We start from the raw sequence: 13,153 nt of genomic DNA on the forward strand, positions 1-13,153 counted from the left end.
TGTCAGGGGGAGATATCATGGCAGGAGAGAGTGGTTAAAGTAGCACTGCCGGGAGAAAATCACACGGTTTTCTCCCTGAGGGATTTTGGATCTGTTCTTGATATTCTTTGCTAAGTGAAGAATGGTGAATTGTGGTTCATTTTTCCATAGACTGGAACGGCATGGCCCAAAATCTGAAGCTGGCAAAGCTGTGAGAAAAATGATACTTAGACAGTTTTAGGCAGTGTGCAGAGATGGTGAGAACGTGTGGACTAATTTCTTATTGATAAGAAGAATGATTTTGTTTACATCAGCATGACTGGAAATGTTTGCTTAGCTGTAACAATTGCATTTAGTAGATTTATTAAATACAAAGTAAGCTAGTAGCATCGCTCAGAGTAAAGTGTCCCTGTCACTGCCTACTATGAGGAATTGTTTTCTTTACAGTTTCTCTAAACTTTAATTATTTTGGCTGAAATTTTTCATACTAAGGCTCAGTCTATAACTGATTATTTTTCTTTTAATAAAAACTTAAACAAAAGCCAGTTCTTTCTGAAGACAAGATTTGTGGGAAATGTGCTCCTTTAAACAACTTTCTTCCAAATAAATAAATCCAGTGCTTCTTTCCTGAGATGTGTTAGTGCTGGTAGTGGAATGAACCTCATTGGAATGAAATTTTGGAGGCTTGACATTTAATAAAATGTCATCATAATACCAGGGAGATGCCTTTTACTGTCTTGAATATTACCCCTGAATTTGCCCTGCTGATGAGGTTGTTTGTGCACTTTGGAGACACCTCAGATTGAAGAGCTTTGTTTTCAGAAGTTTCTGTCTGTACATGCTCACAGAGGAGTTATGCTCCTCTGCGCTTAATTCAGGTTGCTGCCCTGCCTGCAGGGCTGAGGGAGGTGGGACTGTGCTGCTCATTAGCTGATCTCCAGCAGCAAGGAGAAAAGGGGGGCAGTAGTCACGGTCACACGGAGATGGGCAGGAGAAGGAACAAGGAAAAATGTTGCAAGAGCCAAAGGAGTAGAAGCAAAAAGGGAGCATGTGCAGGAACTTGGGGAAGAGGGTTAAAGGATGGGAGCTGTTCAGGGCACAGAGGATAACCATGGGGAGTCACCGTGGGAATAATGAAAAGGAAGAGGGCATGGGGTACAGATAGGTAAGAGATGAGTGGAACAGGTGAGGGGCATGGGGGAAGGGTCTGTGACTGTTTCTCTCCAGAATACAGAATTCTGGATTTAGGCAGGTTATTACACCGGCAGGCAAGCTCTGAAATATATTTAGACACTGTCTCACTTGCTACCAGGGTGGAAGGTGTATTGTAAATGAGTCAGGGCACTGCAGTGGAGGCAGCAAGTTATTAATAAATTTAAGACAGCTGAATGATACATTGTGGGACTGGCTTCTCTTTTCATATCCATGACAGAATTTCTGACCAGTGAAGATTTCCAACAAACATTTTGCAAGTGGCTGGTTAACCATCGGCTCCTCATTCTGTGCATGTCCACTGTGAAGTAGGTTTGGGCACTGGGAGGAAACTGCAAGGAGATTTTGAAAGAGTGCGGAGGGCTAGAAACTGAGAAATAAGATTTCTGTTGCCTCAGTTTGTATTACTAAAATGAGTGGAAACTTTGTGCCTGCCTTCCCAGCTGCAGAGTACGGATACTATCACAACCTCACCTTAAAGGAGAACAGTGAGGGTAAATTTCATGGTCATCAGAACCCTGGATGCTATGAGGAGACTGTCAGAGATGCTTAGCAGGACATTAATCATTTTGCCTTCTGTGCACAGTTTTGGCAGTGTGGAAGAAAAAAATCTTGAGGCTGTGCAGTGCATAGACGAGAGGATATGAAACGAGTTTCTACTTAAACACTGAAGCAAGAATCCAGTAGAAGAAAATGGCCATGTGTCTAAGAGTTGTCATAACATTTGAGTGCAACAAGGTTTGCAGTATGATCTGAGATCCCAAATATCCAAGCTTCTGGATGTTTGACTTAGCGATATTAAAAAATCTGTCTAACATGGCACTTTAAAGAAGGAAAAAAAAGTACTTTAGAAAGCACTTTTATATTTTGGCAGCTAAGTTGTTCACAGGTTTTTTACAGAGATTTGTCCCTTCAGAAATTATTTTTCAATTAAAACTTGAGAAAAGGATTTCATCAAAATTCCTAAACAAGGAATATGGCAGAGAACAGAGGAGGCAATTCCTCCTGTACAAGGAGCTCTCATGAATCTTGTAAGAGTTATCAGCATCCAATGTTTTTTATCTAGTCAGAAATACTGTACAGCTCGAAATCTATTAACCTATAGCCTAGGGCAAATGACAGAGGACTTGATGTGAGAGAAAGTGTCATAGTTGACTCTCTGGAAGTGCTTTCTCAGTGGCCATTTTTCTGCTAAACAGGGTATGACCACAGCTGGTCATAATATAGCTACAGGATGCTTAGGGTGCGTCTGTCATCACTATATACACATATATAAATGTGTGTACATGCATAAATATATATATATATACACACACACATATAAAAAATCTTTAAGATGAAGTAATTATTTCTGACAAGAGAGGAATGTAGCTAAAAATTCAAAGTTGAATGATCCTTTATATTATTTCAATAAATATATGCAGAGGACAGAAAACGTAATCTAAACATAATTATAATGTAAGGTGTTGCTTTTGATCATAAGCTTGTTTGGTTAAAGCATAGCGAGAATATAATGGTTTTGAGGCAGGGGTCTTTCTGAGAGAAAAAATATGTTTTTGTTTTCAATTAACCGAACTTCCTGTTAATTTTAGGTAGCTGTTGATTAATAGTATTTCACATTTTGTTCCTTATTTGATGGCTCTTTCGTCTGTGATGGATTGGACAGGACATGAAACAGTGCCTTGATGCAGTAACCAGGAGCTGGGGCAGATTGTAGTTTATTGGGAACGTCAGTTAGTATGAACAGTGCACTAAAAAACCCACTTTAGGAAGAAAATTTACTAGGACTAGAGGTGCTTGATCTTGAAAAAAGGTAAATATTCTGGTCTGACTGCACTGATACAGGTAATTGGACCCTTCCTTTGTATATGAGTGGGTTCATCCAATGTTAAATGGTGCACTGAGGTGCAGAAGACCTCACAGCCTGTGTTTGTTGTTGGCCATATATTTCTCTTCTTAGTTGTTTGTCATCCTGTTATATGATGAGAGCTGGAAAATTCAATAAAATACAAACCCCAACAGCATGAAAAGACGAAAATGTGACTATGCCTTGGTAGAGGTTTTATTTAAATATTTTAATTTAAGCCATTAATTTTCCCACTATTTGGGGCAGTAACCAGCACTTTTCTAGCATCTATCCAGCTGTGATGGTAATGTGTTTCCCAAGCTGCTAGCTGCATTTTCTGAGTAAAGTGCATGACTTGTGAAGGGTGGGTGAAGGTTGGCCAGGATGACATCTGGTCTTGTCAGAAAGAGGAAGGAAAAACGCCTGTAGGTGCTGGAAGATGGCTGCAGCCCTTTCCACTAAATAGACATTAATTAGCTAGTAATACCATCCAGGCACTGCTCTATGAAGCAATAATAACCTAGTTTCTCAGAGGGATGAAGAAAAAGGCTAAATGCCAAGTGTTTAACTCAGCCACAAGGATCTGATTGGTGCCCAGGAAATCAGTGTGACAATGCAGATGTTACAAGGTGGTTTAGGGTATTTTTTAGAGAGAAATCTTTGTGTATTACAAAATGAAAAGAGGATTAGTGATACAATTTTGCATTTAGAAAGCATAGAGTATCCTCATTTAGTGGAAATTTAGAAAACATAAAGAGATGATTCAGAACATGCTAGGCAGGAATTGCCTTGTGACAGTGAATCTTTAAAATTTCAAAGGTTGGTAAGGACTTGGGAAATCCAGGGGTTTGCCTGGAAATATTGCTTTGGAAAACTCAGCATCAGCTCCTAAATAGACAGAATAGTCTACCCTGGTGATTTTGATAGAAAATTCTGAGTTAATTTTCAGGTTCAGATTTAGTTCAAGCTGCATTTATAAAATTACACTGCAAGAGTGAACTACCTATGTCTTAATCAGGTATTTGTGCACCTTTAAGAATTGCTTTCCATTTTGCAGATGAGGCTCCATGAGTACTGATTGATTTCAAACAAATCTTATTTTAGTGAAGGTGTAAATCACGATTACCTTTACTGTACAGTTCTTATAAGAGAACTTGAGTATAACAGAGTGCAGTGTCTGTTTTTTGCTAACTCTCCCATTTCTTTCTTTTCTGTTATCTTGGATACTTTTACCAATAACTTGTAAAGTATCTCTCTCACTACCTAAAGGTGGAGCATGAGAGATTTGCCTAAAGCAACTTTGCCTCTCGCTAGGGAAGTGATGTCAAAAAGGTGGGATTGTCGGTGGAAAGGAAGATGTAGACTCAATGAAGAGAGAAAGTGTTATAAAGAGGACTTAGAATTATTCAGGGAAGGTAAACATGGGTTAAATAGGGAGAGAACTTTGAAGAAAGCAAAGAAAAATAAATTATAAGAACACAGCAAATGAATAATTGTTTTGAGGGAAAACAAGTTCCCTATGTGAGACTGAGTGTGAAAATAGTGATGCATTTGGGATCTGGACTTGTATTTTTAAAGCTTTTACTATTTGTCAGCATGATGCAATCACAATACTTAAAATTTTTTACACATCCCAGATAGAAGCTACAATTTATCCACTGTTAGGCAAAACTTTCTTCAGTTCCTCTATAAATCTTCCCTTACCTCCACTTATGAAGAATTCTTTGACAAGGATGGCACGTGTTAATTTTCTTTAGTCTAGTGCACATGTGTGGTTAACAATGTCGTGTATTTTAAGCTTCTACTGTGAACATGATTTCTCTATGCACATCAAGTTCTTAGCCATGTTTGTTGTTTTGGGAGATTTTTAGTGGGGAAAATTGCAAGAATTATTCAGGCACTCTTGGCCAAGTCTGATTAGTAGACATACCTTGACTCAGCTGTAGAAGAGAGACAGAGCTGGGAGAGGACAACCATGCTAAAATGAGAGAGAAGGGAGAGGAATGTTCACACCTTTGCAAAGACTGGCCTGCATGAGATATGCTCTTGGCTTACTCTGAGTGGGTAAAACATGAGAACAGATGCTTTCAGCTCAGGCTTCACGAGGCTTTGTGCTACTTCTTCTGGAGTGGTACTGTCTCAGGGATGGACCTGAGCATGGAAAGATCCTGCCATTTTAGTTCTGATGTCCGAAGGCACAAAAGTAGGACAAAGGAAAGTGTTGCCACATCCAAGCCCTGCTAGGTCAGGGGATGAGCCACAGCTCTGTGGTGGTTGCATGCACTGGACCTGAGGGACCTTTGCAAACAGTGAGAATCAGATAGTTCTGGAAACTATTCAACACAGACTTACAGCAACTTCTGGTGTTACCTTTAAGTGATTGCATACAGGCAAAACCTTGTTTAATCATCTCTTTCTCTGTTTTGATTAGTAGAATTTTTGTGTCACTACTGTCAAGTCTGGCCTTATCTACAGAGAACTGGGCTGTAGAAAATTCATGGGTTTTACTTCTTTAAATTTTCTGCACCAGTCATTAGTAATTGGTACTTACACATCATCCTGACAACCTCAGCCCAGTAATACTGAGCCTTAAGCTTTTGCTTCTGCTCTTGTTAGCCATAATTGGGAAAAGAAGAAATCAGAATTTGGTTTAGATTTGCATGTCTATAACCTTATTTATGTATGTGAATGCAATGGAAAGAGTGTGTGTTCAAGAATGAAGTCTGCAGCTTTTGCTGTTGAGACAAAGGGGTTTTAATAACTGTTGGCACATGTGAATTGGGCTTGTGCATCTGCCCCTTCGATAGATGGCAGAAATACAGCACATCCTGTACTGTACCCAGTACAGTGTTATTTTTCTCATCAGTACTTATTACCAATACATTTTATCATTTAGCTCCCCAGAGTGGATTGGGTGGGATTTTAGCTTCCTCTTTTCTCACCAGCCTGCCCCCTCTTAATGACTTTTGTGGCATCTCAACACCTGATGCACAGCTAAGGAAATTCACCAGGCTGACAAATTATTTTGACAGACAGTGACATGCAAAACACTCCCACGCACGATGAGACTACAAATTGACTTCTTTAGAAGAGAGATCTTGCTTCTTGACTGGCATCCCACTATCCAAAAGGGAAATGCAAGCAATCTAGCTCTCCTCCTCTCCTTGGGGGGAGTCAACTATCACCTAGCTTGAAAATGCCTTCTGAATATTTCCAGTAGATAAAGGGACAAAGTCAGGTTTTCCACATAGAATGCAAGTCTTTGGAGAGCATTTAAAGGCTAAAAAAATTATGTTGTCTAAGGAGAGATAGCTGGGTACCTTGGTTTCCTTTAAGTGGTTTACCAAAACAGCTATTAATCTGCTTTCCACTCTCTGGCTGACAGCCAAGGCTGAAGCAGTAGAGTATTTTTTCTCTTTTTTTTTTAACAACTGTGGGTTTTTTTCCCCTTTTTTTCAATCCTTGCTTGACTGCTTTAGTCCTTGGTTTACAATGCAGAATCTTCTCTGAGAAATAAAACAGTTTTACAGCAAAGAAGACAGGAATATATCAAGAGAATAACTTCTCATAATATTGTTTTCTTTTTGTCTGGGTAAAAGAAAATGACATTTGCTAATTTAATTTTTAAGGCCTACTGCTTTCCCTGCAAGCATTGGACATGTGGTAACCGTACCTGGCAGGAGCAGGGTAGCAAGCGTGGATCTGACAATGCCACTGTAGAATATGAATAACTCTCTCTCCAGCTTTATGGACTGGAAACAATAGGCCTACAGTCCCCAGTGACATTAAAGGCACTGGAAAAGGGGATGGATGGGTTTACTGGAGTGATAAAGGATGATTGACAGAAAGCTATATTCTTCTTGATGTATCTTCAGCACTGTTATAAATATAGGTCAAATATTCTCCAGCATGGCAGACCAGCCAATCAAGGTTGGAAAAGTTGTGTACCTTGTAGCTTTAGACTTGTGTATCTGTATTTATGTGTACTTCTTACTCATTTGTAGGAGTTGAAGTAGGACCAAAACAACAAAAACCAACTCCCAAACCTCCCAGCCCTAGTTTTCTGAGCGTTGCACAGGAATAGCAAGCCTGTGTCCACGTGCTGTCTCTGCCATAAGGAGCTGCCATCTGCTTGGAGGGGAGACTGGTTCTTAATGTGTTCTCACTCAGTACCAAGCTGTCTTGTCAAAGCCAAAACTAGTAAGCTTCAGAGCCTGAGTAAGAAACACAGTCCTGTACATGTGTTACACACACATTGGGCTACATATTGTGTTCAAGCTTTCACACCTGGACATCTCATTATATGCATTCAGACTGTATTTCTATTCCTGTTCATATCCCAAAGTTCTGGTTTAACAGGCTTTCAAAGAGAATAGAAATATAATTTGGTAAAATAGCTGCTCTAAACTATCACACAAAAGTACTAGTTTGCCTGAGTTGACTGTGTTAGACTCAAAAAAAGCCAAACCTTTCCATAATCCTTCAGATATCTTCATGTTTGTATCTCTGCTGTGCCTGAAAACTGGGAAATATCAAAAATACCATGCGACAAAAAGCTAAAGGCAAAGGGTAGTTGTGTGAAAATAGGTCATCTTTTGAGGCTTGCAATGGAGTATTTTAGACCTGCGAAGACTAGTGTTTGGGTGAGGCTGAGAATTATACTCTGACATGAGCCTTCTCTTGACTCATGGAACAAACAGTGAGATTTTTCACTGGGGCTGCTTGGAAAGTTCATTGTTTCCCAGGCTGTGTGTCTTGGCATGGGTGCTCTGCAGGGAGCTGTCCTTTCTCTTCCTTGTCTAGTGTGAGTGTCTGAGTCCCCCGGCTCTGGGCTGATACGTCAGGGTGTAGGAGGTACAGCGCCTCTTTAGCATGCCTGCCAAAGGACTTGGGTGAGCAGAGAAAACTTCTGAAAACTTAAAACCATTCAATTTGTCTCTGCTTGCCTGCTGCTCCTCTGCACTAGGAAAGGACCACTAAACCCCACAGCTTTGTCTTGGTTGCTGAGACAGAGAGTGTTTAGCAGCGCTGGCACAGAGGGGTGTGCAAGGGAGGGAAATACACGGGGAGCAGGGCTGTAACAGAGCACCTTGCTGAGGTTCTGGCAGTGCTGATGCCCATGGGCAAGCAGGGACAGATGGACCTGGCCAAATTATGCCAAGAGCTGAAATCAGAGAGCCAGAGGTGGCTTGGAGCCAGTGTAACCCTGACTCCTAGATTCCTGTCTCCGTGCCAGACATCTAAAAGTGCAGCACAAAAGCCATATTTGAAACTCCCAATAGAAGTTTTATTCTCCATCAATTAGTCTATAGCAGGAGTGTAAACAGCTCAGCAGTTCTGCTCTGCCTAGGATCTCTGTGTTATGCATATTAACTAAGGTGTTTTTTTTTATTCTTTTTTAAAAGATAGCAGAAAAGTGAAGGTTTCTTTGTGCTTAGCACTTGTGAAAACCAGGCCACTTATTGTTTAACATATTTGCAAGAATTTGTTTCTGAGAGATTCGTGTGTTTCAGGAACAAAATGCTGTTTCTCTAAAGTGGCTGGTTTGTATTGTAACAAACACACCATTTAGGGTAGCTTCTGTATTGTTCAGAAACCCAAAGTGGCCTCAAATTATTTGGGTAGTATCTCAAGACACCAAGCAGCTGATGTGCTTTGCCTCCACCTAGCCTGTGGACCAAGTGGAGATGCGTCTTGGGAACGAGGTTATACCTGAGGTGCTCAAAATGGGGCTGCCATGGCATTGTGCTTAGCAAAATGATTTCTTTCTCGGGTTTAAATAAAAGTTGAAGTCCTAACAAAGTGACCTCTGTTTTAATCTTTTCCTGGAAGATGTCAAAGTGCACTGATTCGTTGTTGAGGAAAAGGCAGATGTTTTATTCGCTGAGAGATATGCTTTTATTCTCATGTAGAAAGCTAAGGAAGTGCATAAACATAGCCACTTTAGCTCCTGTTCCAGATCTTAATAATGACCTGTGTCAAACAACATCCAATCCCTTGATATCCAGGTTGTTGTTTCGCTAATGCATTCCATGGTGAGCCTAGATCTCACTTTCTATAGGTCAGTGAGAATTTTTAAGGTTTAATTAAAGTCTGGAAATGGAAGAATGACATTTAAAAGAAGGTGGGGTAAGGCTCTCTTCAAAATAAATTTCTTGCATTCCACTGAGATATTTTGGTGCTGTGCAATGATAAGAGAAAGAAAGTCCAAGTATTTAGAAAAAGGCAAAACAACAACAACAATAAAAAACAAACAAAAAAAAAAAACCCACAACGACAAAAATACAACCAATCAACAACAGCAAAAACAAACCAAAAAGCAAACAAACACCAAACAAATACAAACAAATTCTGATCATCCCACAGTGATCCTGCTGCTCATTTGGAAATATATTCTTTTTCAAATAAATACCAAGCCAGCTTGCTCAAGTCATATTTTGAGATGGAACTACCTTATCCAAAATGAATTTCATAGAATGTTTCTCTAGTCTTCTTCTCCTTTTTTAAAATTAGTGCTAGACACGTTTGGGTTTATATCTGATTTTGCATTAAAATCTTCTGTTCCCTTTTTAAGCAGCAATTCTGAGGCAGCTCCTCTGGGTGTCAGTACAGCTTCAGGTATAGCTGCATTGTGGTGTTATAAATCCTCATTAAAACATTCCACAGTGGTCAGAGGGATGGCAAGAAATAAAAAGTTAAAGCGTGGTGAAAAAAGATATGTGACAATATAAGGGACCCTGATATGCCTGAGACCCAGCATGGAACACCTCTGAGCTGCCCTGGTTTCCCTAAGAAGCAGCAATTACTTTCCTGTACGTTGGACTGCATGTGGACAGCCTGAGGCAGTGATTGCTGAGGCAGGTAGAGACGGAGACTGCTGAAGGAAGTTAGAGATGCAAGAAGGAATGCTAACATTTTCGTTTAACAGGATTAAGAAAGAATAATCTCTCTAGTGTTTGTCTCTAGATTGTCATTGCAGGTTATGGGACATGTCCAAACAGATTTCTGCATATTAATAACTAACTTGAATGGAATTTCTTAGATTCAGGGGGTTTGCTGGCCAGTGTTTTCCCACATGTGTGAGACAGTATGGCCATTGTCTACAAGAAATATTTGAGAGGAAAGAATGGCAGGAAAAATGGAGCATTAGAACCAGAAAGCTTTGCAGATGGACTTAAAGAACTGCAGAAAAACTTGGGTTGAGAAGGACTCTGAAGGCCATCTAATGCAAATCTTCAGAACAGATCCAACCAGATGAAGTTCAGAGTCTTTTCCAGATGAGTTTTGAATATCTGCAAAACTGGAGATTCAACAAACTCTTTACACAGCCTGTTCTTTTTGATCATCCACATGGTAAATTTTTTTCCCCTAACATTCCATCTGAATTTCCCATGTTCCAGCTGGTGACAGTTGCTTCTTTCTTCATGCAGACTCTGCCTTCTTTATACTTTCCTGTTAAGTAGTTCAAGGCAGCAATTAGATTTTGTCCAAACCTCTTCTTACTGAATGAACCCACCTTCCATGGCCTGTCCTCCTGTGCCCACAGCATGTCTGCAGCCCTTTCTGGAACTCAGTCCAATTTGTTAATGTCTGCCTTGTTCTCAAGTCTCACAAACACCAAGTAGGGGGTCAAAAATCACCTCCATCTACTTTATGGCTCTGCACTAGCGAACACAGCTCAGTGTGTCATTGGCCCTTTCTGTCACAGGGAACTCTGCTGACAGATGTTCAACTTGTAACCTGTAAACGTCAGGCACCCTTTCTGAAAAGTTGTTCTCAGGTATTAGACACCCCCAACCTGTCTTGTTGCATGGGTTTACTCCTCCTGAAGTGCAGGATTTGCATTTGCCTTTGCTAAGCTTGTTAACTTGCTGCACTTCTGCAGCCTCTGATGGTCACTCTGATCTGGGAATGTGTAGGGTCAAAGTGAAAGTGTGGGGAAACTCTCAGAAATTCTTACATTTTATTTTTCATCAAGTGCCATGGAACAAAATGGTGATGTCCAGACTGAGCATTATCTGGTCAGGGACGAGGAAAGCAAACAGTTTTGCCTTTCTACCAGTAAAATGATGTACTGTTTGTAGCTGGGACTACAGGAGACTCGCAGTTACAGAGGCATTGATACAAACTGCTGAATGAAAGGGCTCCCTCACCTGTGTTTTAAAAATACTTGATGTGCTAAAACTTTTGTTCATTTGCAATCAAGGGATATGTGAATAAATCCCAACAGGGATGCCACCTCTTCTGAAGAGATGCACTTACAAAATGAGAAAGAATGGTTTTAATTTGATGGCTCTTCCTCACCCCTCATCACAGGCAGCTGTTGTCAGGCTGAATTAGAAAGTTTGCAGAAATACATTCCTTAAGCAGGAAAAAAACGGAATGGTCATAAACCCCAGCAGAATTGCTGCCTAGAGATTGTTATTTGGCCTTTAAATATTAAATGGCTGGTTTTAAATTGGTCTGGGGCAGATGGTTTCTGCTACAGGTTTATTGATTAAAATAGCTGCTTTACATAAGCTCCAGGTTTGTTTCTCCAGAGGCTTTTGTCTTCATGAATAATGTACTAATTTGCTGAAATTTTGTTAGAATTCATCTCCTGGAGTCTGGTTGTATATCTCTAGGTTCCCAAGTCTCAGCTGACTAGGCTCAAATTGTGACCTTCCCTGCACTTCCCTCCTTAGAAGTGAATATCCCTTCTTCCACCCATCTAGTGCTGAACAGAGCTAGTGCTTTCACACTGGAGAGTGCACTTGGAAACAGCTCTGACTGTTTGGCTCTTTGAGAGAGGCTTGTATGGTACTGAAGGCTGCCTTGGCTATACTGAGGATTAGATTTCCACAGCAATTCGTCCAAACCCTGCAAGAGTGAGTGGAAAAATTCCAGTGAGCTTTGGATCAGACAGTGAACTTGAAGGAGGTTTTAGGTGGGCAGGTCTCATGCCTTCAGTACTGTAAGTATTCCAATTTGCTGGATGCATCTAGTCTATGTATGATCAGGCTTTTTTTTTGGTTTTTTTTTTCTTTTTTAAACACCCTTTTACTGGCCTTGTTATGCATTTCTAAATATGTGTACCTCGATTTCTGGAAGATGCTTGTGGATTTAATATTAAGCACAAAGGGTATTGCTTTGCTTGTATAAGGGAACAGAGAGCTTCCCCTTGCAGGCTGAGTCTTGCAAGTTCTGTTATCCCTCTGGGCCGAGTTTGCCACTCTGCAACTGGAGAACACTGCTGCAGAAGCTGTAAGAAAGGAGAGCTATGAACAGCATGGAAGGCAAACAGAGGTGATAAAACCTTTCTTGACAATGTGCTTCTCCTCCTTCTCCCTTCTGATCCTCTTCCTTATCACAGAAATATGTCTTTACTTGAACTATCTGCTACAACAATAGCTGTTTGTAAAACCAGAGCAGGAAGAAAGTCAGATTAAAGGCTTTGGGTAAAATATCTGAAATCAAGCTCCTCTGTTTCATTTATGCATGGGAAAATAAATATCACTGTTGGTAGAAGAGATAATCGAATCTCATGACTCTGGAAATGTAGCCAGTCACAGACAATCTGGCCTGCCTTTGCTCTCTCGGGGAGATGGTGACCCTTTCTTTCTACGAGTTAATTTCACACCAAGATAAAACCAGAAGAAAAACCCCATTGGTGTGTGTATACACATATATAAAGAAAAAAGTTATTCCATTCTGAAGCGGCCAGAAACAGGATATTGCAGTGCCTGAACCTTTTCCTGAAGATTTTTTTTCTGTTTTGTTTAACCAAATGAAAATCTCTTCAAGATGTCATTTGGCAAAGTGTTTTGACCCAGGTGAGACTACAGATCTTGACAGTATATTAGTTTTCCTGAAGTATCTCTGACTTGCCTCTAATTTTTTTTTTTTAAGATATGGAGGCTGTGAAGATAATAACTTGCCTCTTTATGACAGTAAAACACATAGCCAGGATCATACTGGGAGGGTAGCTGACAGGCACTAGACAGATTGGTTCCTGTGTGGATGTTAGCAGATGAGAATCCTCCCTTCTCGGAACACCTGCCTGGTGACCAGTGCTGCCACAGAATATCTCTCACACTTCTCACAGACCTGAGAGAAAGACGTGTGACCGGAAATATG

General features: G+C 40.4%; 1 protein-coding gene across 7 annotated transcripts in view; it reads left to right on the plus strand.

The window, feature by feature from the left end:
- The window catches only part of DGKI (diacylglycerol kinase iota), a 200,076-nt gene that overhangs the window by 153,934 nt on the left and 32,989 nt on the right, over positions 1-13,153 (plus strand). The window lies entirely within an intron of this gene.

This window comes from Hirundo rustica, chromosome 4 (assembly GCF_015227805.2).
Source record: "Hirundo rustica isolate bHirRus1 chromosome 4, bHirRus1.pri.v3, whole genome shotgun sequence".
Classification (NCBI taxonomy): Eukaryota; Metazoa; Chordata; class Aves; order Passeriformes; family Hirundinidae; genus Hirundo; species Hirundo rustica.